A 27,045-nucleotide genomic window follows, 5' to 3' on the forward strand; every position below is an offset into this window, starting at 1 on the left:
GGCGGGATCACCACAGAGGCTTTCATTAAGAAGGTAGATCAAAATAGGTACCTAAATTATTCCAGCTGCCACCATAAGAACTGGAAACAAAATATTCCGAAGGGGCAGTTTTTAAGGATGAGAAGGAATTGCTCATCCTTGGAGTACTATAAAAGACAAGTCAATACCCTTTATGATTCCTTCCAAGATCAGGGATAACCAGCTGAACTTTTAGATTAAGCATTAGATCAAGTAGGACAAATAGATAGACCTTCCCTTTTAAAAAATAGGCCCATCACCAACAATATTAAAGATAGGTCAGTCATGTTCATCACACAATTCAATTCAAAAGCCCAAACTATAAAAAGGATTATCAGAAAAAATATTCATATATTGGAATTAGATGACCTACTGAAGAGTAACGGGTCACTTAGTGACAATGTGCTCTTCAGGAAATCTGATAATTTAAAACAAAAACTAGCCCCAAGTTTATTTAAAAAGAAGAAAATGAAAATGTAAAGGGCTCTACGTGGATCCCTGCCAGACCGCTACGGTTTCATCAATGCAGTAAGACAGGATGCTTTACATATAAAAGTTCAAATAAGAAAACCTTTGAATTTGACTCGCATGTAACAAAGGAGAAATTTGTGATTAAGAGTTTTCTCAACTGTCGGTCAGATTATGTTATTTATGCCATGGACTGTGGGTGCGGCCTGCAATATGTGGGTCGCACCGTCAGGAAATTACATATTAGATTTATGGAACATAAAAGGAATATACTGATGAATTCCAGAACTAACTTTCTATACAGACATATGACAGATTGTCCGAAAGGCAGTATAGGTCGCATTAAAATTAAAGCGATTGAACAGGTAAAAAGTACTATGAAAGGTGGCGATAGATACAATCGACTGTGCAGAAGAGAGGCCTTCTGGATCTACAGTCTTAAAACTTTGAGCCCAGGAGGTCTAAATGATTCAATCGAATTAAACAATGTATAACACACCACCCCCTATATAGATCTTTAGATTTAAATATCGTGTCGAGATCATGACCCTTCCTATCTTTTTTCTTCTTTTTTACTTTTTCTTTTATTGCCCTCTCTTGCTTTGCCCCATTATTGCTGTGAAATTTGGGATACAGCATATTATCCACTATAGAAATTCCGAACTCCATATATATATATATACATATATATATATATATTTATTTATGTATGTACATATATATATATATATATATATATATAAATATTCCCTGTAGAGCGGCACTCCAATTAGAATTACTGCAACATGCCACATTGCCCTCTGTAAGGACTACCTTGCAGAAGTCCAAATATATCTCTGTCATGGCGGAACTCGGGTATAAAGAAGTCAGCAGGCTAGCAGTTTAAACACCAATGTTTCGGAGTCTTTATTCACCCCGTTTGAACTTGACAATGGGGTGAATAAAGAGTCCAAAACGTTGGTGTTTAAACTGCTAGTCTGCTGACTTCTTTATACTCGAGTGCCGCTGTGACAAAGATATATATATTATTGATACCTAATTGTCGCTAGTCGCTATTAGCGCTTCAAGTCGCTTAAGAAAGAATTGCTTTCCAGTCCAATTGTGTCGTTCCAAAGCACAAAAATCTTATTTATGTAAACAGGGAAAGCTTTAACAATTTGATTAAAAAGCAAGAAGATATATATAAGTACAGCCAATACACATGCATGCGCTACTGGTCCCAGTATGCCGTATTTCAATCCTGAACTCTGTGGTCACCGTCACACAAAGAAATGGAGAAATGACTGCCTACTGCACCCAGCTCGCAAGCCTATATTTGGTACAGATTACAGAGACAACAAAGGCACGTAATAACAGATTCTCATTGGTTCTTGCTTCAGGTCACTCTGGTCATTGGTTAGTTCATATGGTGTCATTAGGGGTATGCCTCAGTTCTCCAACAGCTTCTTTATGTAGTTTTTCCCACCGAAGAAATAGTTAAACTGGCTACAGACACTTCATACAAATTGGTAACATGCTAACCAATAACTCCCTATGATCCATAACTAGCGGATGCATGATGCAATCTCCTTGCCAATAGAACCAGAGATCTGTGAATAAAGAGGGATTTAGTATCATACCAAACACGACCTGTCCACTATATTCCAAACCTCAGATCTCATATAAGTACATATTTCATCTTAATCATTACCTCACAATTCCTTAAATAACTCTGATTAGTAACCGTAGTGAATGGGAACCATTCTATACATATGCATTCACATATGTGCGTCCGTATAATGTTCATATGTATGGATGTGAGTACGCATGTGAGCGTCTATGTGTATGCATATATGTTTATGTGTGTGTGTTATGTGCATCAGAGTATGTGTAATGGATTAATATATATATCCCTAACTTTATCCATTTCTGCCATATATAACATTAAGCTTGCCTGGACCAAATTCCAAGGTGTCATTTAACAAAAAGGTTGTTCTGCTCAGAGATAACCAGCAGATATTTGCTGGAGTCACAATGTCTGATAGCTCATCAAAGGTTCTCCTCTGCCCATTTGGAGTGCAAATGTCAGTTCCTCCCAACTACAGTAGCATTGAACAAAAGGCATACAATTGCTAAAGATATTCAGACTTCTGACAGTGGTCTTTAACTTTGCATTTAAAACACTCCTTTGCTCATACCAGTATCTGTGTGAATTTTAATTATTTGTTACAGACATACACACAAAACCTGTTTACTTTGTGTGCAGTGGATTGCGCCAGCGCAGAGTAGTGTCCATTTTACTCGCCATCAGACAATAGACGACCAGATCCTCAGATAATAATTGTACAGCGATCATAACCAATTATTTGACTTCGACAATATATATATATATATATATATATATATATATATATATATATTTATACATTATTTTTCATGTATGCTCCCGTGACCATCTATATATATATTTTTATAGATTTTATTTATATTTTTTGTATTTTATAAGTTATTGTTAATATTGTATGTTCAGGTTATCTGAAATAGTATTTTCCCTATTTTAGGGACTGTGTGTGGGTTTATTGATTACTGGAATGTAATACCAGTCAGACTCTAGGTGAAAAGTACCAATCAGCAGCGTATTATTGTGCTATAGCTGCTGAAATGCACAACGTTACCAGTTGGAATTTAATTATGAAAAGAGGCAGACTCTGTGTCTGTGAAAAGAAAAGATAAGAGCAACAGCTGAACAAAATGGCTGCAGGAATGCACAAGTGATCTTACGTGGAACGCAGAACGGGAAGTAGCCTAACAAAATGGCTGCTGGAACGCACCAGTGACGTCACTTGGAACACAAAAAACAGAAGGGACGGGGCTTAATCCCGCGATGCACACAGCGGACACAGATGCTTCAGTTTAATCATTTAACACTCAATTAAGGAGCTATAAAAGAACCCTATGAATGGTAATAGAGTAATTCTGTCTGAGGAAGCCGCTGAGGTATACCAAAAGGCAGGGAAACGCATTACAGATTCCTTGCTCAACACCACTATCTATTAAACAGGGTGCTCTGTTGGATCAGCTTCACTGTGAGTAACCACATCAAGATAACTCACAGTCAGCATCATTACCTGGGCAGTATCAAGATCTCTGCCAAACATCTTTATGTTTACAAGGCTGGTGCAAGGTTTGCTGAGCTGGCTCAGCGCGCATATTCCATTTAAATTTCTCAACTAATAAATGGACCTAAACACATAATATTACGTATTTATACATATCAACAACCAAGTCCCTCCCAATTACTAGGGAACAAAAAGTATTGTTATACTAACTGGCTCTCAACTAAATCAAATGATATGGATTAATATACACTTGGAATCTTGAAGTGTTTTCTTGGAACATAATCCAGAGAGATGCCCAGAGAAGTGTGGAATTTTCTCAATATATATATATATATATATATATATATATATATATATTTTTTTTTTTTTTTTTTTTTCAATTGTCTTTTTATATTTCAATTTCATATCACAGCAACCTCTGTGGAGGTGTTGGTGGTTCGCAAAATTTTTTTCACAATTACATGCTCGGATATTAACCTGATATTTTCGAAGTGTATTTTTTATTGGTATCATGTATTTTTTACTTGTGTCATATGTTTGTGTGTTTGTATATGGCCATTTACAGGCAATGTTAAATTTCATTTAATACCATCAAGGTATTAGGTCTCCAAATCAGCAGCACTTCTTTCTCAAACTTACACAAACTTACCGCATCTGTAGGCAGTGCTGCGCATGCGCTGGTTTTACAGATGTAACAGCGCATGCGCAGCACTGTTTCCAGATGCGATAAGGTAGTGTAGGCAGGGAGAAGTATCTATTTCCCGAAAAGCTGTAATCGCAAAAATGACAGCTTTTCGCAATAGATACTTATGGAGAGGTGGAATGATGAATTCCACCTATAATTAGCTAGAACTCCATGCGAGTTCTAAACCTAATTATCTCCATCAAATTTTTAGGTTTAATGAATAGGCCCCTTTATCTTGGTCTTTACTGTCAAGTGATGTGGCAATCACCTCTATTAAGAAGCTGCAGCATAGGTTAGTTAGTAAGATTGATATATCCATATTCTGATCAGGTGCCAAAGGTGTGCATATTTTGGTGTTTGTTCTGTATAGGGGAGGACTGAGGTAGCCTTATAAAACTGGATGCAGGACTACTTCTGATCATGATTGAGGATATTGTTAATGAAGGCGTTGGTGGTGGAGATAGTAGGTGCTTGGCTCTAGCAGAGAGAAGGGAGCTAGCTGACACTGGACTGCTTGTTGTTACTTGTTTAGCCAAGGTTTCAGAATTTGGCAAAAACTTTTGATGGCTGTGCTGCAGATGACGTATTTGGAAGGAGTTTCCCAGGTGGTTAAGGTCCCTACTTCTACTTACCCAGGCTTTACAAAGGCTACAGATGGCTTGACAATTGTCTGGATTTGGGTAGAAATATATGTATTAATATTACACTGTGGTATGATCTATAGTGTCACAATACTTGTATGAATATTACACTGCGGTATGACCTACAGTGTCACAATACGTGTTTTTACACTGCGGTACGGCCTGCAGCGTCACAGTACTTGTATGAATATTACACTGCGGAATGACCTACAGCATCACAATACTTGTATGAATATTACACTGAGGTATGGCCGACAGTGTCACAATACTTGTATGAATATTACACTGGGGTATGACCTATAGTGTCACAATGCTTGTATGAAATTGAATATTACACTGAGGTATGGCCCGGCAGCTCACAATACTTGTATGAATATTATACTGCGGTATGACCTACACCATCACAATACTGTATGTGCATGAAAATAGAACTGCGGTATGGCCTGCAGCATCACAGTACTTGTATGAATATTACACTGCGGTATGACCTACACTGTCACAATACTTGCATGAAATTGAATATTACACTGAGGTAGGGCCGGCAGCATCACAATACTTGTATGAATATTACACTGCGGTACGACCTACAGCGTCACAATACGTGTATGAATATTACACTGCGGTACGGCCTCCAACGTCACAGTACTTGTATGAATATTACACTAGGGTACGGCCTGCAGCGTCACAGTGCTTATATGAATACACTGGGGTACGGAAGCATACACTGGGGTATGGCCAACAACATAAAAGTGCTTATATGGATACAATCGGGGAGTACGGCCTTCAGCATCACAGTGCTTATATGGATACACTGGGGTACAGCACAAAACAAACTTTTTTTAAGTTATTTATTTATTTTATTTTTATGAAGTTTTTTTTACAGCCCATGGACGAACAGCACACCCCTGGATGGACAGCACACTGGATGGACAGCACACCCCTGGACAGCGCACCCCTTGATGGACAGTACAGCACACCCCTGCACACTCCTGGATGGGCAACACAGCCCCCTGGATGGAGCACAGCACACCCCTGTACGGACAGCACATCCCCCTGGCTGGAGCACAACAGACCCCTGCACACCCCTGGATGGGCAACACAGCCCTCTGGACAGAGTACAGCACACCCCTGGATGGACAACACAGCCCCTTGGACGGAGCACAGTACACCCCTGGATGGGCAACACAGACCTCTGGATAGAGCACAGCACACCCCTGTACGGACAGCACATCCCCCTGGCTGGAGCACAACAGACCCCTGCACACCCCTGGATGGGCAACACAGCCCTCTGGACAGAGTACAGCACACCCCTGGATGGACAACACAGCCCCTTGGACGGAGCACAGTACACCCCTGGATGGGCAACACAGACCTCTGGATAGAGCACAGCACACCCCTGCACACCCTGGATTGGACAGTACAGCCCCCTGGATGGAGCACACCTTTACACACTCCTGGATTGGACAACACAGCCCCACCTGGATGGAGTACAGTACAGCACAGTTCGGGACTCAGCAAGAAAATGGCACCGATCACCACGGGGAGGGTCTTATATACAATCCAAAACTCACGAGAATCCAATGTGGGATTATGTTTTGCCTCGTTTCCGAATCTGAGTAAGGTGGGAAAACCCAGGCCAGACTCGGATCCGACTCGGAATAGCGAAGTTTGAGCGGGTCTGGTTCTCAGAGAACCAGACCCGATCATCTCTAATATATAGATACTCTTCATATGCACTCAACTTGGAAAAGCAACCTTTTTAATTTATCAGGGGAATGTTAGCTATTGGCATCATTGACCTATCCATTAAAGTTACTAAAAGATCCACCAGTTGGCAACAAACTGAACATTTAAGCAGGCTTAACATGAGATAAGTGGCTTCATTGCTCTCTGAAGGACAAACTCTTAAGTTTATATCCTGTGTTTATAATGTAATTGTACAATTGTAGTAAAAAATATACTATTTATATACTAATTTATACTATTATACTAAATATACTGTATTCAACTGTATAGTAAACTCTTATGAATCAATTTCATAGTGAGTCCTCAGATATACTTTCTTGTAGATTCACCCAAATAATGAACCAAGTTCGTCAGTCCATGTTTGTAATGTAAGTGTTTCTTCAGAGTGAAAATGGCTGTGTATCCTTCCAAATAATGGGCGCTAAAATTATGCAATCTATTCCTTTTTATCATTTTCTGATTTTAATAATCTCATGTAAATGAAGGTGTGCAGAGGAACCAAAGCTTATTTTTTGCACTACACAATTCTCCATTTTCTGCTTTGTAAAGAGGAATAGAAGATGGTTTAAATGCCTGGCGGGATTTAAACCCCAATGCTGAGGCAGCCTGCAGGTCCATAGAAGGATTAAAATTTAAGGGGTTTGTGATGTTCTGTTTTTTTCTTGTGCTTTAATGTTCTCTACTTTATTTATTTTGACTTTTGTCTGTTTTTTCTTCCTATTATGTCCTGTCCCATATGTGTTGTGGACTTCCTCGTGTGCTACTTAGCTGATGTCCACCCAACTCCAGCAGCTTCAGCTATGGCCTTCTGTGGGTGGGGATAGCCTCTATTACGCAGTGCTGCAGGGGACGTATCTGAATCCCCGGCTGAGTCGTCAGCGCCGACAGGCTCAGACGCAGTCTTCTGAGGTTGCAGCCATCTGTTGTCTCACAGCTCCATGTGAGGCCTTACTGGCTCTCCCTCATTACATGTTGAGCTTCTCCTATCAAGGACCAGCATAGGCTCTTCTGATTTGGGTCTTTAGATCCAAATGCTCGGTACACACCTGGCCAGTGGGCCTCCAACCTATCTAACGATTGGTAGGTGCAGCCGATGTGTATGTGCACTGACATCACAACTGGACAGGTATTTAAATTTAGTATGGGGAAGAAGGAGAAAAACTCTCTTGTTTGGGGGCACTCAAATGTAAAGGTTATAGTCAAAATAATATATAAAAAATAACTTTTATTAGATATATATTAAAATACCAACAACAAGTCTAAGCCCATTACTTAATGGCCTTACTGTTGGAATAACAGCTGTAAATTGTCACCAGCAGAACACGAACATACATAAAACATAAGACGACATATAATACAATACTTGTAACAAATATGTGAAGCTAAGTGAAATATTACGAATTGGTCTCTAGTTCTCTATCTCATACAGTATTGAGACCAATGTAAGACATTTTCTAGTTCAATGACCACATAGTATCATCATAGCACAATGGCTAATCACAATTGCAGCAGACACATCCAAGGAAATCTTCTAGAAAAGAGTATGATAATGACAATACAATATTCAATATAAATTACGTAAGATATCACAGCACAATTCCACTGAACAGTAATTTAAAGCAGTACAACGATAAGGGGGTCAGATGGAATAATAACTGACCCTACAAATATCGAAATAAATATAAGTAAATCACAGGTTGTTGTGAGAGGCAGATCACACATAAGTCGCCTGTGATGCCACCCAGGTACTAGTAGACAGTAAAGTTATAGGTAAAAGTTAAGCTACTCCTTTATATGGAGTTTACAAAATAGCAGCTGCTGCATGCCATTGTATAATCATTGAATGGCATGTGAGCGTACTATAAAGGTACTCCCAGGGTAGGGAATAAGTATAATGAGTATCTGCTATTGGACTACGTTAAAAAGAAGGTCCTGGTGTAAACATTGCAGGAACCTCTAATAGACGGACCCCAATGAGAGTACTCATAGAAATACATCATTGTTTTCACATTACCATTTCTTTTTACTTTACTTTTATTTTTATTTTTATATATTTAATTTATATTTATTTTTATTATTATTGGTATTATTATTTTCTTTACTCTAATCATCTAACACACATTAATTAATATCTATTATGCATTTGTTTATATATCTGTATCCTTGGTATTAGCGTTTTCTGCATAACTATTTCTGCTGCAAGACAGACATTTCAGCTACTAGTCAGGTTTTCCACCTTAGCCTGTTAGTTTGATCGTTATGACTTTTACCTATAACTTTACTGTCTACTAGTACCTGGGTGGCATCACAGGCGACTTATGTGTGATCTGCCTCTCACAACAACCTGTGATTTACTTATATTTATTTCGATATTTGTAGGGTCAGTTATTATTCCATCTGACCCCCTTATCGTTGTATTGCTTTTAAATTACTGTTCAGTGGAATTGTGCTGTGATATCTTACGTAATTTATATTGAATATTGTATTGTCATTATCATACTCTTTTCTAGAAGATTTCCTTGGATGTTTCTGCTGCAATTGTGATTAGCCATTGTGCTATGATGATACTATGTGGTCATTGAACTAGAAAATGTCTTACAATGGTCTCAATACTGTATGAGATAGAGAACTAGAGACCAATTTGTAATATTTCACTTAGCTTCACATATTTGTTACAAGTATTGTATTATATGTCGTCTTATGTTTTATGTATGTTCGTGTTCTGCTCGTGACAATTTACAGCTGTTATTCCAACAGTAAGGCCATTAAGTAATGGGCTTAGACTTGTTGTTGGTATTTTAATATATATCTAATAAAAGATATTTTTTATATATTATTTTGACTATAACCTTTACATTTGAGTGCCCCCAAACAAGAGAGTTTTTCTCCTTCTTCCCCATACTACGTTTATCTATACTCTCATGGGGAGCACCTCCACACTTTATAAATATTTCTTCTTGATACCCATACTAGGGTCTGATATTCATAATTGTGGACTTTCATTATTCCTTTGATTAATCATATCCAATATATTAGATCCTGTGCTCAAACTATATCCTCCTATTCCCCTTTTCCCTGGTCATTTAGGTATTTAAATTTGCCCACCCAGTTGAAATGTCAGCCACCAGCGGGTCCCTTCAGCCCGTGTACTGGTGGTCGGCGGGTCGCCCATACACACAATCAGACGTGCATATAAATTTGCAAGATATATCGCCATCAGCTGTGCTGGAGAACAGAAAAACTATGTCTGTGAACGACATCATTCACAGACATAGCGTCTGTGCACACTGGCTGATGCACTACAGATATATTGCCCATTCAATAGAACAGGCAGTATATATGTCAGTGTGTACCCAGCTTTAGTCTCACGTGACATGTGAATCAGCGAAGTACGACTTACATTTGATTGGTTATTTATGTTTTGATTTTTCAATTAAATTCATTAATTCACATTGCGGCTCCACAGTATGAATGAATGGTCAGTCTCCAGTATATGTGTATGCTTGAAATGGTAATGATATGAAGTTACAATCCAATTTACTTTCATTTACACTTTAAGATAAACTTTTAGATATTTCTTCTAAACTACAGCTCAGTTTACCCTTATTCATGGATGACAATTAATTATTGAAGTGACAGGACATCAGGCCTGTTTTACTACATTTGTCACTTTACTTATTTGAATAATTTAATGACATGTTTTATGTGTGTTTAAATGCACCTTATTAAGAATAGGCCCAAGGTTGGGTTTCACTTTCCATTGCCTCTAAAATTGAAGAGAATTCCAGTCAAATTGCAGGCAGGATAAGGCTATGCACCTATAACCCATTCAATACCTCCCTAACTCAGGAACTCAGGGAAAACCTCCTCATTATGTCATTTTATGTTGTCACAAGTTTCCCTTTATTTATGCAGAAATACTTTTACATCGAGCTGTACTCAGCATTCTCTTTGTAAGCTTTGTACAGTGATTGTTTGACCAGGAATCAAACGTAATGACTCCAGGATGAATCGTTAAAACACAAGTAGTAAGACAGATGTAAATGTAGCCGAGACGATACAGGCTATATTCAGTATTCTCTGCAAAAATGATCTTCATTGTTCTCCATATGAAAAAAAAACTATTCCGGGACCTCATTTCCGAAATGCACTGAAAGCAGATAGCAACACACCTTGGAGTTTCAGCAGTGTGCTTAGATGATCTGTCCAAAGCACGTCAAGATGAATGACTACTTTCCTGCTCTCAGTTGATGCCTCTGCAGACTATGGGGGAGATGTACTAAGCCTTGGAGAGAGATAAAGTACCAACCAATCAGCTCTTAGCTATAAGTTTACATGCTATGTTCGAAATATGTCAGTTAGGAGTTGATTGGTTGGTACTTTGTGGTCTATTTACTAAGCCTTGGATGGAGATAAAGTGGATGTAGATAAACTACCATCCAGGGCCGTAACTAGGGTGGTGCGACCTGTGCCATGGCACAGGTCACCGCAGTTCAGGGGGCACTGTTTGGGCCTGTCAAATTTCCTGTTTATTATCATTCTCACTTGTAGCTTCCTCTTTTTTATCCCAAGCATCTCCTGGCCTCCCCATCTATTCCCTGGCCCTTCCCCATGAGTCCATGGCCCTTTTTAAGTTGCATGTCCTTATTTAAAAAATAGGGGGACAAAAATGCTCTCTCTGGCACAGGGCACCAAATAGTCTAATTACAGCTCTGCTACCAACCAATCAGCTTCTAACTGCCATGTCACAGACTGTGTTTGAAAAATTACAATTAGGGGCTGATTGGCTGCTACTGTATCACTATCCACTTTATCTCCATCCAAGCCATAGTAAATAGACCCCTTTATCTCTCCCCACTTTTTGACTCTCCAAGGCTCACCCCTTGAAAGGTACCCTAAGTTTGCAGGAAACAGGAAGACAGAAGAATTTGACGAGGTGCACTGTGCATTAGTGTCAATACTACATCCTAGAGATATATTTACTAAAGTGAGAGTTTTTAGAAGTGGAGATGTTGCCCATAGCAACCAATCCCATTCTATTTAACATTTAACTAGCACCTTCTAGAAGATAATAGCTAGAACCTGATTTGTTGCTATGGGCAACATCACTTCTAAAAACTCTCACTTAAGTAAATTTACCCCATAGTCTGCATTCTGCCACTTTAGAAACACCCACCATAATAGACATTCTGGGGGGTGATTTATCCAGAGAATTTATCCGAGTTCACCCTTTATTTTTACTAACTGTGGGGCCGAGTCAATTCAACGCGAATCGAATAGCGCCGGGAGCGAGCTCCCTGAGCTATTCAATTCAGTGCGCTGTGTGGTCGGAGAATTGGCGGTTATCGCGCATATCGCGCATTAACAAGGGTGTTAAGGCGCGTTAACCGGAATTCTCTTATCAAAGTGCAAGACGCGCAGCTGTTAACGCCGCGCTAAGTAGAAAAACTGCTGCATGCCTGGCACTTTGGTCAGATTTCTCTTTGCATCCCCAGGGGGCATCCCCAGGGGGGGTGCGAGAAGAAATCCTTAGCGCGCCCAAACAGCACGGTGTATTGAATAGCTGCGGGAGCTCCCTCCCGTTGCTATTCAACATCGCGTTGAATTGAATTCCCCCCTATGTAACTAGTTAGCCCTTTTTATTTGAAAAAAAAACTGTTCAGTTTTTGGAATAAAATGCTGTTATTAAGATCTTTGAAGATTGGGCAAAGTGCTTCTTGAAATGTACTTCTCAGTCAAAATGCAGCGAAGACTGCAAAATGTGTCCTAAAAAAGTGACGGATGACACTTTCCACAGCGCAAAGCTGGTTAAAAAAAAGTGTTTTTAAGGAGTGCAAATGATGACATGTCCCTCCACAGGCATGAAACACCCCAAAAGTATGGTTACCACATCTTTATCCCATTCTAATAATCACCAGGGCCAGCTTCTGACATGTTCTGTCAGTGCGGCCGCACAGGGGCACCAGGTCCGGCCGGAGATAATCTCTGCCCTTCACCCAACTGTCGCAGGTATTATTATAAGGTGAGGGGGAGGACACATGGAAGGAGCAGGCGGAGGGAAAACACAGAATGGCGCTGGGCGCAAAGACACTTAGCACCAGCACTGATAATCACATTCATCAAAACGAAATGTTGACATCATCGCTTGTTAAACTAGACATAGCAATGTACCTTAGACCTGCTGAGCATGGGAGACCTTCACTCTACCCAATTCCTCCATCGGTAGATAGAAATTATTTCTCCCCTGCAAATACCCCCATCCTGATCCTCAGACCTATGCGCTCTGATGGATATCTAAGTGGAACTGCGCACATCAAGACACACAGATCAATCAAAAAAGATTTTATACAGCTCTTTAGCAAAGTCCAAGGGCCAAATGTAATAGAGTGCAAGTTTTAATTCAAAATCCAACTCGCACCTTCTCGCGTTTTTTGAACGGGACTCGCAAATGTAATAGCCTGCAAACTTTTGAGCTCGAGTCTACTACACTATGTAATTGTGTATGTGCATTTCCTATGTAAACTCACACCTTTTAATGCGACTAGCATTAAAAGGGACGAGTTATACAGAAGCCTTCACAGATCAGTGAGATACGTGACATCTTCTGTGTGTTAAAAAAAAAGAAGTGACACTAACAATTGTATAAATAAAATTATATGTCCCCCTCCCCCCGAAGCATAACCAGCCCTGGGCTCTGTAGAGCCTGAGCTGGTTTTTAAAATACAGAGGACAAAATGCGTAGGGGTCCCCTGTATTCTCCATAACCAGCACCGGGCTCTTTCTAGCAGGGGTATAATGCCACAGCAAGTGTAACCCTCCCCCGGCCAAAGCATTAAGCCTGACTGCTAGTCAGCCCAGCCCAGGGATCCCTGGGGAGGTGGGGACCCCACTAATAAAGGGGTCCCTCTCTCCAGTGCACCCAAGGCTTGGGCTGATAGCCCAGAGCTATCCCCGACACCCCTGGGTGGTGGGTGTTGGGTTGATAGTGTAAATGTGATGTAAAAAATAGAAGTTAAACTATTGTCTTTTGCAGTAGAACTACAGATCCCAGCATGCCTCCCCGTATGCTGGTACTTAGAGAACCACAAGTACCAACATGCGGGGCATTAAGGGCCTGCTGGTACCTGTTGTTCTACTGTAAAATAAATATTTAAAAAATGACAAGACTCACACACCATGACAGTATAATTTTTTTAAACATACATACACACTCACATACACACTCACACTCACTATCACACATACTCACCTAGTATCTCTGTAGCCATTAGCGTCCACTTGTCCATGTAGCATCCACAGATAACTGTAAAAAAAAAATCAATACTCACATCTTCCTATGCGTAGTTCACGTCCTCTTCAACCCATTTAAGCATCCAGGGGGTAAAAAGAAAAAACACAAAGTCCCTACCCAGTACGGATAGAAGGAAGGGTATGTTTACACATACCCTTCCTCCACGCGACAGACCTGGACCCATGTGTGCCCAGTCATTGCAGGTTCACCAGCCAAACAGCGGGTACCTCCATAGGAACTACACACTGATTGGCTGTGAGCGATCAGCCTGTTTCCCACACAGACTTCAATGGTGTGAAATTTCCATTGAAATCTATGTTGGGAACCACTACATTGTAGCCATTGATGATAACTGCATGCTGGTACTTGTGGTTCAGACATCTTAGTGGCAGAGGGCCTGATTCAGCAAGGAACGCACGCTAGCAGATGAACGCACCCAACCGCTGCAAGTACAGATGTGTCCACATACATCTATCCTCCATGTGCTACAAGTTGCGCTACACATACCGTGGGAGCTCCGTGTGACTCGGTAGTGCCAATCATTTTTTTTCTGCGACTTCTTACCTTCAAATGCGTCTTATTCGTACAGTGATGTGAATATTTGGCACAATCGGCTTCTGCTGATTAAAATGATGTGCAGCATGCCTATGTTCTGTGTGCAACTTCGGTTGTATCTGCATACAAAGAGCTGCATTACAGTGTTACAGCCACTGACACTGTAACGTAGCATTTCACATGCAGATACAGCCGCAGTCACACACAGAACATAGGCATGCTGCATATCATTTTAATCAGCAGAAGCTGATTGTGCTAATTATTCGCATCACTGTGCAAAATGCATTTGAAGGTAAAAGTCGCACAAAATGACACTCAGTGCTGCCGAGTCACGGCATGGCATGACTAGAAAGACAAGGAGGCTAGATTTATGAAGACACATCTGTAGGTGCGGCAGCAAGTGACATGCTGAGTATTATCCCTGGAGCCCTGTTGATTTATACATAATCCTCCATATCAGAGTTCCCACGGTGGCAGTCATGGGTGCAGCCATATTGTCTCTCTCACATTACCAGACCCTCCATCAATGTAAGCCTGGTCAACTCTTAGCTGACTCTCTCCTTCAATGGATAGCTACCTAAGGGTATAAAGCAGGACTCCAGGAAACAGGAAGTCGCCTGAACAACTTCTCTTCTCTAGTAGCTGCTTTCTTCGGATCGCTGTTCCAGGCTCCACGCTGTTGTATCCTCAGTATGCTTCACCAGTCTCTATGATATTTAACTTCAGCCACTACCGATATTCTTCAGTGATATTCGACATCAGTCACTACAGTGACATTCAACATCAGTCACTACCAGTGACATTCAGCGTTGGTCACTATAAATATTTTCAGGGATACCCAACATCAGTCACTTCAGTAAAATGCCACATCAGTCACTACCAGTGGTATTCAACATCGGTCACTACCGATATTCCTCCAGCGATATTCTACATCGGTCTATACTAATATAGGCCCTCATTCAGAGCCGCACGTTAACAACAGTACGCTCGTTGCGTTCCGATGTTGACTAACCGCGCATGCGTCGGTGTTACACTGCGCATGTGCGTACGGCAGATTGCGATTTTTTTTCTCTCGTTCCTAAAATAGCGTACAGGAAGTGACATGTCAAATGTGATTGACAGAACAGGGCGTTTTTGGGTGTTGACGGGGGTGGAGATGAAAAAACGCAGGCGTGGCGAGGCGTTTTTGGGGCGTAAATACATTAGCAGATGCGAACGTCAAATGTGTTCGGACCATCTCATACGTCACTGGAACATCCACTTTCCCTTCAAAATGCTCGCACAGCTTAGGGTCAGGATTACTCGACCACATTGGCGATGGCCTTCTCCTCCGTCCCGGGACTCAAGGATGGTGCTGCGATTAATCGCGGCTGGTCAGTAAAGTAATTAGTGTTGGATTGAAAACCGGCTTGGTATGTGTTTGGAAAGCAGTTTATTGGGATAGCACAAAAGCGTACGCAGGTGGAAATCAGAGCTGCTAATGTCATGATTACACAATCAATTAGCGTACATTTTTGGTGTTTTATTTTGGCCACAATTTGTTGGTTATGGCCTATTGTAACAATAATGTCATCATGTTTTAATTAGCTCCCCTTTTTTTTGGTTTACTGTGGAATTTGCATCGCTATGTGATTTTTTAAACGTTCCTTAAAGAGGCCTTTTTTTTTTTTTAAGAGGGTCAGTTTTTGCCTTTAGGGCCAGGATTAAATGTAACCCATTTGTACAATAATGTCACAATACAATGTCAGTTTTCTGTTTTAAATTTATTGTTTAAACACAAACAAATTGGCCTAATATTTTGTTGCCTTTTTTTTGTGTCAAAGATATTTGTTAAAAAAAAAAAAAAAGCCATAACTGGTAACATAAACGTAAATACCAAATTTAAAAAAATTTCACAAGAAAGGAGAGGGAAGTTTTGACCAGAAAGGAATATGAGCCAAGCACAGAAGGAGTGTGGGAAAAGTCGCCATTGCTGTCACCGTTTTCTCGCCCGTTTGGCTGGGTGAGGGTGGGCGCCAGACCGGGTCCGGGATGCCATCGGGCTGGCCTGTCCAGAGGCAGATGTTGTGGCCTCTGGACTAGGCACAGGGCTAGGCACATTTGGAGGATTGGCTGATGTTGTGCCAGAGGTGGAGGATCCGGATGTTCCGGCAGGAAGGGAGGTCGGCTCCACCATGTGCTGGCGAACGAGCTGCTCCAGGGCATCGGCGATGCGGATGTTGGCCCTGGTATTTTCCGCCAGGGCCTGAGCAATGGTCACGTTGGCCGCAGCATTTTGCTCCAGGGCCTCAGCCACCCGTATCAGACTGGCGTCCATCCTCTGCAGAATCTCCGTATGGAAATCCGATTTAAAATTGAGTTCTGTGAGGAGGCCCACTGCCTGCGAGGGGGCATGCCCTGGACTGGCTTCTGCAGGGTCCTCAGCCGGATGTACTGGTTCCTCCCCTGCAGAGCCAGCAGAAATTCTGCGGCCAAGGCTCCCCTCTGGAGCAGACTCATCCGCCTCTGTCTCTGTTAGGAAAAATGCGAAAAGACTCACATTAGAATCTACATATTGGCACAATAGCATTTCAGAGTTGGTGACATCACAAGACTTACCTTGGCCAACATGAGGAGCCGCAAAGTCTGGCATGTCCGTATCCATGTTGGACACGCCAAACACCTCCACAGCCTGCACACACCCCTGTGCCAGCTCTTCGAAGTCTGTCAACTCCAATGACACAGGGGTGGGACCCCCACCTGTCCCCCTTGCATGCCTAGCCCTGTCGGCAAGTTTTTGCTTGAGACGATATTTGAAGTCTGCCCATCTGTGGAATGAAATTGGAACCATTATCCTTTTTTTTACAATGGGGTTTGTTTATAGGATGGGAAAGTGTTTACTTACCGCCATTTGACATCCCGGGCTAGACGGACATAATCACCCACCCTATTGACAGCAACGGCGACCTCCTCCCACATTCTCCACTTCTGGCTTTGGCTCATATTCCTGGCTGCCTGGGGCAGGATGTCAACGCACTTCTGGATCAAAACCTCCATCTCCTTGCTTGTGAAATGTGGCTGCCTTTTTTTTTTGGCAGCTTTGGCGGGTTGACTGGGGCCAGCAGTCTCTTCCATGTCATCCTCCTCACCTATTTGGGTAAATATGCAGATTTAGCCACTTCACAACTTGCACAATATTATGTTTTAAAAGAATCATTGAGACAAAATGCATGAAGGCCTTACCGCCGGATTTTTGGCCATTGTTTCCCTGGTCTGAAGCCATGTCTCTGCTTCCAGAATGAAATCAACCAGAAATTAAATGTGATTTCGTGACGTATTTATACATGCGTCCTTAGTTTGCGGCCGCATCATTGATTGTGCGTCCCTATGATTCATCCTTAATTTGTGCGGGAAAATAAACACTATTTATGGCTTGGTGTGTGTGGAGTCGAGGTTGCGTTGTTGGATTGTTGGCGGTTAAGTTGGTTGGATTTGGTTGTTTGCGGTTGGAGGATTTGGCGGTGTTTGTATTTTTTTTGTTTTGCTACAGTTGTTTTGGTTTTCCGTTCGCATTTTTTTGGTTTATTTTTTGCCATCGTTTCCTGATTTGGTAAGTTTTGTGCAGTCTAATTTGTGGCCAATTGGTGTCTACTTCTGGTTTTTTGTTTTAAATATTTTTTTTTACACTAATTTCATCTATTTTAGTTTGTTTTGGCTTTCGGACCCAAAGACCTTTTTGTTGGAAATCTTATATATTCGATTTTGGTAAGTCCATTATTTTTCTTGCATTTGCGAACTAATTAACGCATTTTTGACTGTTGGTGTAGTGACTTGCATTTGCGAACTAATTAACGCATTTTTGACTGTTGGTGTAGTGACTTGCATTTGCGAACTAATTAACGCATTTTTGACTGTTGGTGTAGTGACTTGCATTTGCGAACTAATTAACGCATTTTTGACTGTTGGTGTAGTGACTTGCATTTGCGAAATAATTAACGCATTTTTGACTGTTGGTGTAGTGACTTGCATTTGCGAAATAATTAACGCATTTTTCGAGGCTTATTCATCATGTAAACCAGTTTTGCTTTTCCATTTTCCATTTTTGGGGTCCATTTGACCCCTATTTGACGTACGGTGTGCAATGTCGTTTTCATCGATGGCCAAATGTGTGTTTCGCCTATTTTATGTGTTGGCTTGCACCAATTTGACAAACATAAAATCACCCTCTAAATTTTTGATGTCTCATTTTTGGCTTTTTTACAGTTTATACGTATCATGACAATACCCCGGCATATAAGCAGCTATGGATGGTATCATAAAGCTAAGTTGTTTTATGTTACTTTTGGGGTGGCTCAAAAGCCTTACATTGTAAACTTTGAATTTCAGGTAGATCTGGGGCGAATTGTTCTGGCCCTGCTCCCAGAAGACGACCAACCTCAAACTCGTCCCAGGCGTAGGCATCGTAGGCATGCAAGGCCCCAGATATTTCGAACACCTGTCACCCTTTTTGGAATGCCCGATGATGAGGTTTTAAGACGCTACCGTCTACCACCCAAAATCATCATAGACACTCTCTCATTAATAGAAAGTGATCTTGAGCGGCAAAATTGACAGTCCAACAGCAATACCACCACTGATGCAATTTATGGCGGTGTTACATTTCTGTGCCTCAGGATCGTTTCAAACAACGGTGGGAATAGTGGCGGGCATCTCCCAATCCTCCTTTTCCTGGATCCTGAGGGCAGTGATGGAGGCACTATTCAAGCACCTCCATCATTTTATTAAAATGCCTTTGGATATGGGTGCCCTTAGTGTGGCCAAGGCCAATTTTTACCAAATAGCTGGCTTCCCACACATCATAGGGGTTGTGGATGGTACTCACATACCACTTCAGCCTCCAGCACGGCTGGAGGCAATATTTAGAAACAGGAAACACTATCGCTCCCTGAATGTAATGGTGGTATGTGATGCCTCCCTCCAGATCCTGTCCCTGAATGCTAAATTACCAGGAAGTGCTCATGACTCCTTCATCATCCGGCAATCAGGGATATGGCAGAAATTAACCAACCTACAAGCTGGTGATGCGTGGCTTCTGGGTAAGTGGAGACCTTTAGTACATAACAATGTTAAGCTTGATACACAGTGTTCCTGATGTTGTCTATTTTTTTTCACAGGAGACAGTGGATACCCTTGCATGTCCTGGCTGCTCACTCCTTATTTGGCTCCCACACCAGGGCCACAAAGTGCGTATAATTCCGCACTTACAGCCACCAGGCAAGTGGTGGAGCGCTGTATCGGCCTTTTAAAAGGCCGATTCAGATGCCTCCACCGCTCTGGTGGCGAGCTCATGTATGTGCCGGATATGGTGTCTAAAATTGTGGTCCTGTGTGGGATATTTCACAACATTGCCATAAGGAGTGGTGTCCCAATGCAGCCAGAGGATGCCTTACCTGAGGATGGCCCCCCCGAGGTTGGTCGGAGGTCAGTATGTGGGGGGGCCATACGCGATGAAGTGGTGGCCAGATTTTTTAGGTAAGTTGTAACAAAACTACAGTGTTTATACCTAATGTGTTTGTGTTTGTTTGCGAACATCTAATTTTGTGTTTTTTTTCTCACCATCTTCTGTTTGTTCACATAATCTTTGGCACTCCAACGCTCACTACTTCCTGCTACCCTTACCAAACCTGGATCTGGTCCTTTTGGGCATATATTCTGGAACCCATATTGCAACGCCATGTTTGTGGAATCATGTTGGCATGGTCCTTCGTCAACCAGTTCTTGATTTTTTGTTTTTATTTAATTATTTCTTGGTATGTGTTGTATTTGAATTTATCACTGTGTTCTTTTTTTGGGAGTGACCACTTTGTTTTCTCTGTTATGTTGTGAATAAATGTTTGGAGAGTGAAATGGTCTTCCTTTTTTGGGACGTTAACAGCAAGTGTAACCAGGTTAACACAAGTTACATTTGACTAAGGGGTAATCCAGTACTGACGCCAGTTGAGCTAAACTGAAATATGTTTTCAGCTTCCCAACCCACACCAAAAGGAAGCCTGGCCCAACCTTGGGATTTGTAAGATTGGCCTAAGCAGCTTGCGCACCAACTAGGAACCTGTAAAATGTAGAAATATGTAATTGACACTACACCCAAAAAGGGAAATGACATTGTTACTGTTATGTGTTTCTTGTGTCTGTTTGACATACAAAGACAAAACACAATCTAACTTTTAAAAAAGGGAAATCCTTGCAGGAACAGTCTACTTATGTCATGCTAAACTATCTTGGTTTTGGATTTAAAAAATGAGCCAGAACGTATATTTGTCTGAATAAATTTATTTTGAAACGTTAACAAAAATAAAAAAACTACTGGCGAAGGAGGCCAGACAGCCGGTCGAGGGCCACCAGAATGCCAATTACATGTTGGCGCATCTGGCCAACACAATCCGCCACCTCTTGCCGACGCCTCTGTTCCTCTGTGGGTGAGAAAAGTGTGTGGGTTAATACAACAATAGGGAATCCACATTAAAAAAACAAAAACACAACGAAATCACTCCTAAACCTAAAAAAAAAAAAAAAAAGGGGGTGCTGCCAAAAATACAAGGCCTATGTACAAATTCCCACAGGTGTGATATGTGTATGTTGAGATCACCAGGAAGAGGTAAAGGCAAACTGCAAAATCACCAAAAGTCAAGCCACAAAAACACGAAGAAAGGCACGACACATGATTACATACAAACAGTTTGTGCTTTAAAAAAAAACAAAATAAAAACATACCGGGAGCCAAAACGGGAGCTCCGGAAATGCCTCCATGATCCTCCTCGGAGGATCCGTCATTCCCCAAAGAATGGGGAGGAGTTATGATGGACTCCGGGGAGGGGGTAATTGGAAGAGGGGTGGGTGGAGGAGAGGGGGAAGTGGGACGGAGGGGAAGGAGGCCCGACATTTCCGGGAGAGGGTCTGGGAAGGATGGGGAGGAGTGGGGAATAGGGGAAAGATTTGGGGTGGAGTGTTGGCTGGGGGTTGGGGATAGTGGCCGGGAACACCGTCTGGACGGACGGTGACGGCGGAGTCTTGGCTTTCCCCCTAAAATATGTCAAAGAAATTGCGGTTAGTTTATGGACAAATCCGGGGACCAAAACTAAAAAAAAAAAACAACCCAAAAAATAAGCCAAATAGGAGTAGAATGAATAAATCAGAAATAGAGGGAAAACATGCACACGCAGATATGAGTACAAATAATAAATAGGACAGACAGGAAAACATGCACACGCAGATATGAGTACAAATAAGAAATAGGACAGACAGGAAAACATGCACACGCAGATATGAGTACAAATAAGAAATAGGACAGACAGGAAAACATGCACACGCAGATATGAGTACAAATAAGAAATAGGACAGACAGGAAAACATGCACACGCAGATATGAGTACAAATAATAAATAGGACAGACAGGAAAACATGCACACACAGATATGAGTACAAATAAGAAATAGGACAGACAGGAAAACATGCACACGCAGATATGAGTACAAATAAGAAATAGGACAGACAGGAAAACATGCACACGCAGATATGAGTACAAATAAGAAATAGGACAGACAGGAAAACATGCACACGCAGATATGAGTACAAATAAGAAATAGGACAGACAGGAAAACATGCACACGCAGTTTGCCCCACAAACACAAACATTAAAACCACAATACATAACACTTACTTTCCAGGATCTGCATGCGAAAGCATGCCAGCAAGTGGGGCGTTCGCCGTTGCAGGTCGGACCACCTGCGCTCCAGCTGCCCGATGTTGCGGCGTGAGCCGAAGGACCGCAGGCGGGACCGTGCCTCCGCATACGCGGAGCGCTTCTGCCGGTTGGTCATGGGTTGAGGTTGGCTGGTGATCCAGCGATCCATGACCTCCGTAAGCACCAGCAGCTCGCGCCTGGTGAATGCGGAGGCTCTCATGATGGCAATGGGGTTTTTCTTAAAAATCATTTTTGATAAAGTGTGTAAAAATTTTCTGATTGGCTAATGTATTTTGGAAATTAACAGGAGCAATTTTATTGGTTAGTGTATGAGTCATGTGTTCGACAGGGCCAGAAATCTCTGGAGAGTTATGATAGGCTTGATGCAGTGACATGCGTAAGCAAATTTAAATAAAGAAATGAACCCAGGGAAATATGCGGGGATCCACAGCAATAGAACAATTGTTTAATTGTGGTTCACATGTTTTTTGAACAATAAAAGCGAATGTTTCATCCGTACGTATTCTGCGGGTAAACACAAACACGGACAAGAGTAAAGTTTCTTGCATTGTGTTGAAAAAAAACAAACAATTAAGCTAATTGATACATTGATTGGCATGATACGATTGATGGAGGTAGGCAGAATAAAGGAGCAGGTAATCGACATCTGACAAGGCCACTTCCTGTTTATACTTGTGCGTGCGTTCCTTTCAAGCCAATTCGGGGATGTACGCTCGCTATTTCGTACGCTCGTTAGTTAGAGGAGGGGTCGTCAGAGTTTAGGGAGGAATTTTAGATGCGAACGAAAATACGAGCGAGCCATTGAATTTACATATTTTTGTACGTACGCCTAACGTACGTGCGCCCGCTTGCGAGTGGGTCTGAATGAGGGCCATACTTCACTATTACTTACATCAGTGATTACCTATATTAACCACTGATAACCTCCAGCCACTCAGTTGTCTTCTTCTCGCCCTGTCAGTTGCTAATTCCTGGGTCCCTGAACAGGGGGCCGCGACCTGCTCATTGGGCACAGCTAAAACCCATATCTCAATTGGAGAGGTCACTGGTGGAAATCACCAATTAATTATACTCCGCGCCGCTGGTGAGGTCTCATTAACACTCGCAATTAGCCGATGAGGAAGTCATATCTACTTCCTCTTCGTTTACTGCTGCCTCCCCACCTAGTCTCCGGGACTCCCAGTCCTCTGACTGGAAACCTCAATTGCCAGGTCGTGACAGATAGTATAATGGAACATTATGGGAGACTACATCTGGGTCTGATTCGTGAAAGTGATGTACTGTATAATCGCAAATCTTGAAAATCTACTCACATCTAATTCTTTTTTGATCATATTTGTACAACTTTATATGTTAATTTTCATACATATGTTGATTTTTCTCACATTGTGTCCTGGTCACAAAAGCAAAGTTTGAGGGGAATAAATAAAATTTTCTGTACTTTTGAGACATAAGCAATTAAGAAACAGCACTTACTACAGAAGGACAAAACATTTGTTTCATAGTGTAAACATATATCATAATCCAGACTCAATCCAATTGTTTAGAGAGTCTTCCACAGAGGTTTAGAAATGTTTGAGGCATAGTAGGATATATTGTATGATACTGTAGTCAAGATATTACTATCCAATCGATAATCCAGGATTCATAGGAAAAACTGGAGTCCAACAGGGAGGAATGCATGGATGTTGGTGTCTCTCGGAAACTCCAAAAAGCAGGTCCTCCAATAATGCATTTTGCAGTGCAGTGGTGCACAGCTTCCTCAGAAACATATGTTTGAATCCCAGTGGAGTGGTTTTATATACCCAGCACTAACTACAAATAAAAATGTCCAGAGAAACTGTGTAGTGTGACGGAAAGGGTATGTCCCTTTCTCAAATACAGGGGAACAAAACCAACCACAGTAATGGTTTATTAATTACATATTTTTCTCCCCTAGACAATTGTCCCCTTTGTTGGGATTTGTGACACCACAATGAGTCCTGCCTATTAAAACACAGCGCTAATTTTAAGTATTAAATTCTGCTGTTCTTCTAATGATGTACAAAAAAACAGACATCTCTGTGCAGGGTAACTAAAACAGCTGACATTGCTGACTTCCAATTAATAATGTGCCCCAAGGACACATTCCACTGTAATCCAATACACTTTTCTGTGACATTCTAATTTCAGTACATTATCATTTATTTATAGAGTGCTATTATTTTATGAAGTGCTGGACAAAGAGTATTTGTCATTCACATCAATTCTTGCCCCATACATTAAGTACACATACAGTTAATACACAAATGAGTTCATTTTCAGATTTGAATCAACCTTACAGTATGTAGTTGTACTAGTGTGGGAATATGCCAGAGCACCACCAAGCAAACAAGGGGGCAGCATACAAACTCAACACAAAAAGGGCCATGGTGGGAAATTGAGCTCATTCTGTGAGGAAGCAATAATAACCTCTGTGCCACTGTGCTGCCCATATGTATGTAAACTTATTCATATTTGGTATCCATGCATGCAGCATGATATGTATTCTGATATTATTTATTTTTTTTATTATTTTTAAGGTTTTTATGAGTTATCTCAATGTAGATAGTTTTTTTTTCACAAAAAAATGTAATTTTGAATTTAACACTTTATCGATGTATTTTAAGTGAAAAAATACTTTTCAATTCTAAAGGTTGTTTAGTTTTACAAAAACAAATGTTGCAAAATTGAAAGTTAAATGAAAATATCATGTTCCATTGAAATAAATGGTGTGTAATGTCTTAAATGTCAATTTACAATTTGATACATCTTTAGGAATCTCTGGGGGGGGGATAATAGTAATAATATTATTAATAATAATTACTATGATTACTGTTGTTATTATTATTATTATTATTATTATTATTATTATTATTAAATTGTAATTTGTATTTTCTTTCATTGTGGGCACCTTGATAAATATTTTGTAACTAAATACTATTGTTGTTGAGATATGTACTGGTAATATCTGTTGTTGAAGTAATTTGAATACCAAAACACTATCTGTGCATGTAACAAAATAATGTATTGCTCTTTAAAGATTATATATACTGTATATATATTTTTTTTATATTCTCATAAGGATTTTCAGTAGATTTTATGACGGTACACTGTCACTACCTCTCTTCAATGGTTTACCATTTATCATTTACCATTGTCATGTTCCATAGAAAGTTTGTATGTTCAAACCTAAGAGTGACCAAACGGCCTTCCCTGTCTTCTCACAAAGAATTCAATAGAAGTACTTAAATATCTGTATTTAAGATATAAATTTAATATACTGTACAGTAGGGTTGGTTACGCAATCCTGGCTCTTCCCCTAACCCACCTGTCCCACAGCCTAACCCTAACCCTCCCCTCCTGCAGCCTAACCCTCCCCCCCGCAGCCATACCCTAACCCTCCCTTCATGCAGCCTAACCCTAACTCTCACCCTAGTACCTAAACCTAACTATAACCCTAATATTCTCCAGCGGGATCGCAGCCATCGGGATTCTGGAGACGGGATTCTGACTGCTGTCGGGATTCCTGCACCATGATTCTATCAGCTGGCATTGTGTGCACCAGGATGCCGACTACATCCTGTACAGTATATGAGGGTGTTCTAACATTTATAGAAGCAGATGATTTGGATCCCATGTTACTGAGTACATCTTTCTCTCTGCAAACTAAATAGTTGCTATTTAATTGGATTGTGATATGTAATTTCCATCTTAAATTTAAAAAATGAACTGGCTGAAGTTTTCTCTTTAATCCTTGGCCAAATGGAAACTCAAAACTATGCACATATTACATTGTACTTGTACATGTCATTTTTATTTCTAAATTCTGCTATGTAAGAGTTTATATGGCCAAATACAATAAACTATGACAAGTGAAAAATGTTGGGAAAATATGGCTGTCTGGATTGCAAATAAATCACATCCATATACAGACAAGCAAAAAAAAAAGACCAAAACCAACAGTCCCCCAAAACCTCAAAAGACTATGGCATACACATCTCAATGAAATAGCTCAACAAAATTACTGTCTAACGGTAATTAAGTATAAAATAAAAACATAGCAGTGCATGTTTAAAATAGTGTGAACTTTTTTGGTTAGACATTTACAATACCTAATGTTTTTGCGCAAAATGTTTTTACAACACATTATCAAAGAGAGGGTGATTCAGAGGTGGACACTATTGCAGTAACTGCTGCGTCTTTTGTTCCAGTCGCTACTGCAGCTTTAACCTAAAGCCGTGGCTGATGCGAGTCCTATTAAGACGTTCATCGGCTGTGGTGTGAATTTGCCAATGTGCATACAAAGAAGCATTATCAGCCCACCTTTGGCCACACCATCGGACATTGCATGTGCCCTATGACAGGCGCATAATGTCTGACTGAACATGGCCGCATGTGTCAGTGCAAGTCTGTGTTAAGATTCAAAGTGTTCAGATTATAAGTGTAAATACAATTTGATAACTAAGTCGGAGTTATGCCGGAGTTAAACTGGAGGAAAACTGAGGGAAAAGAAACTCAAAACCAGACCACTTTCTAAACAACAACAAGCAACATACTTATGTGAATGAACAAAATCAACATCTTCTGCTGTATGCATATCCAGGCAACTACGTACTGCACTCACTGCTTAGACATTGCAAATACTCCCCTATCTGCATGCTGCTCTTGTTGATTGATCTTTGTTGATCAGAACACTTCGGACTGGATCAGCTCGGGTACATTGTAATTTTGTCCTCATTCAATTTGTATTGCCTTTTCCAATTGTGTCACATCTATCCACT

This window comes from Taudactylus pleione, unplaced genomic scaffold, assembly GCF_031769625.1.
Source record: "Taudactylus pleione unplaced genomic scaffold, aTauple2 ptg000757l, whole genome shotgun sequence".
Classification (NCBI taxonomy): Eukaryota; Metazoa; Chordata; class Amphibia; order Anura; family Myobatrachidae; genus Taudactylus; species Taudactylus pleione.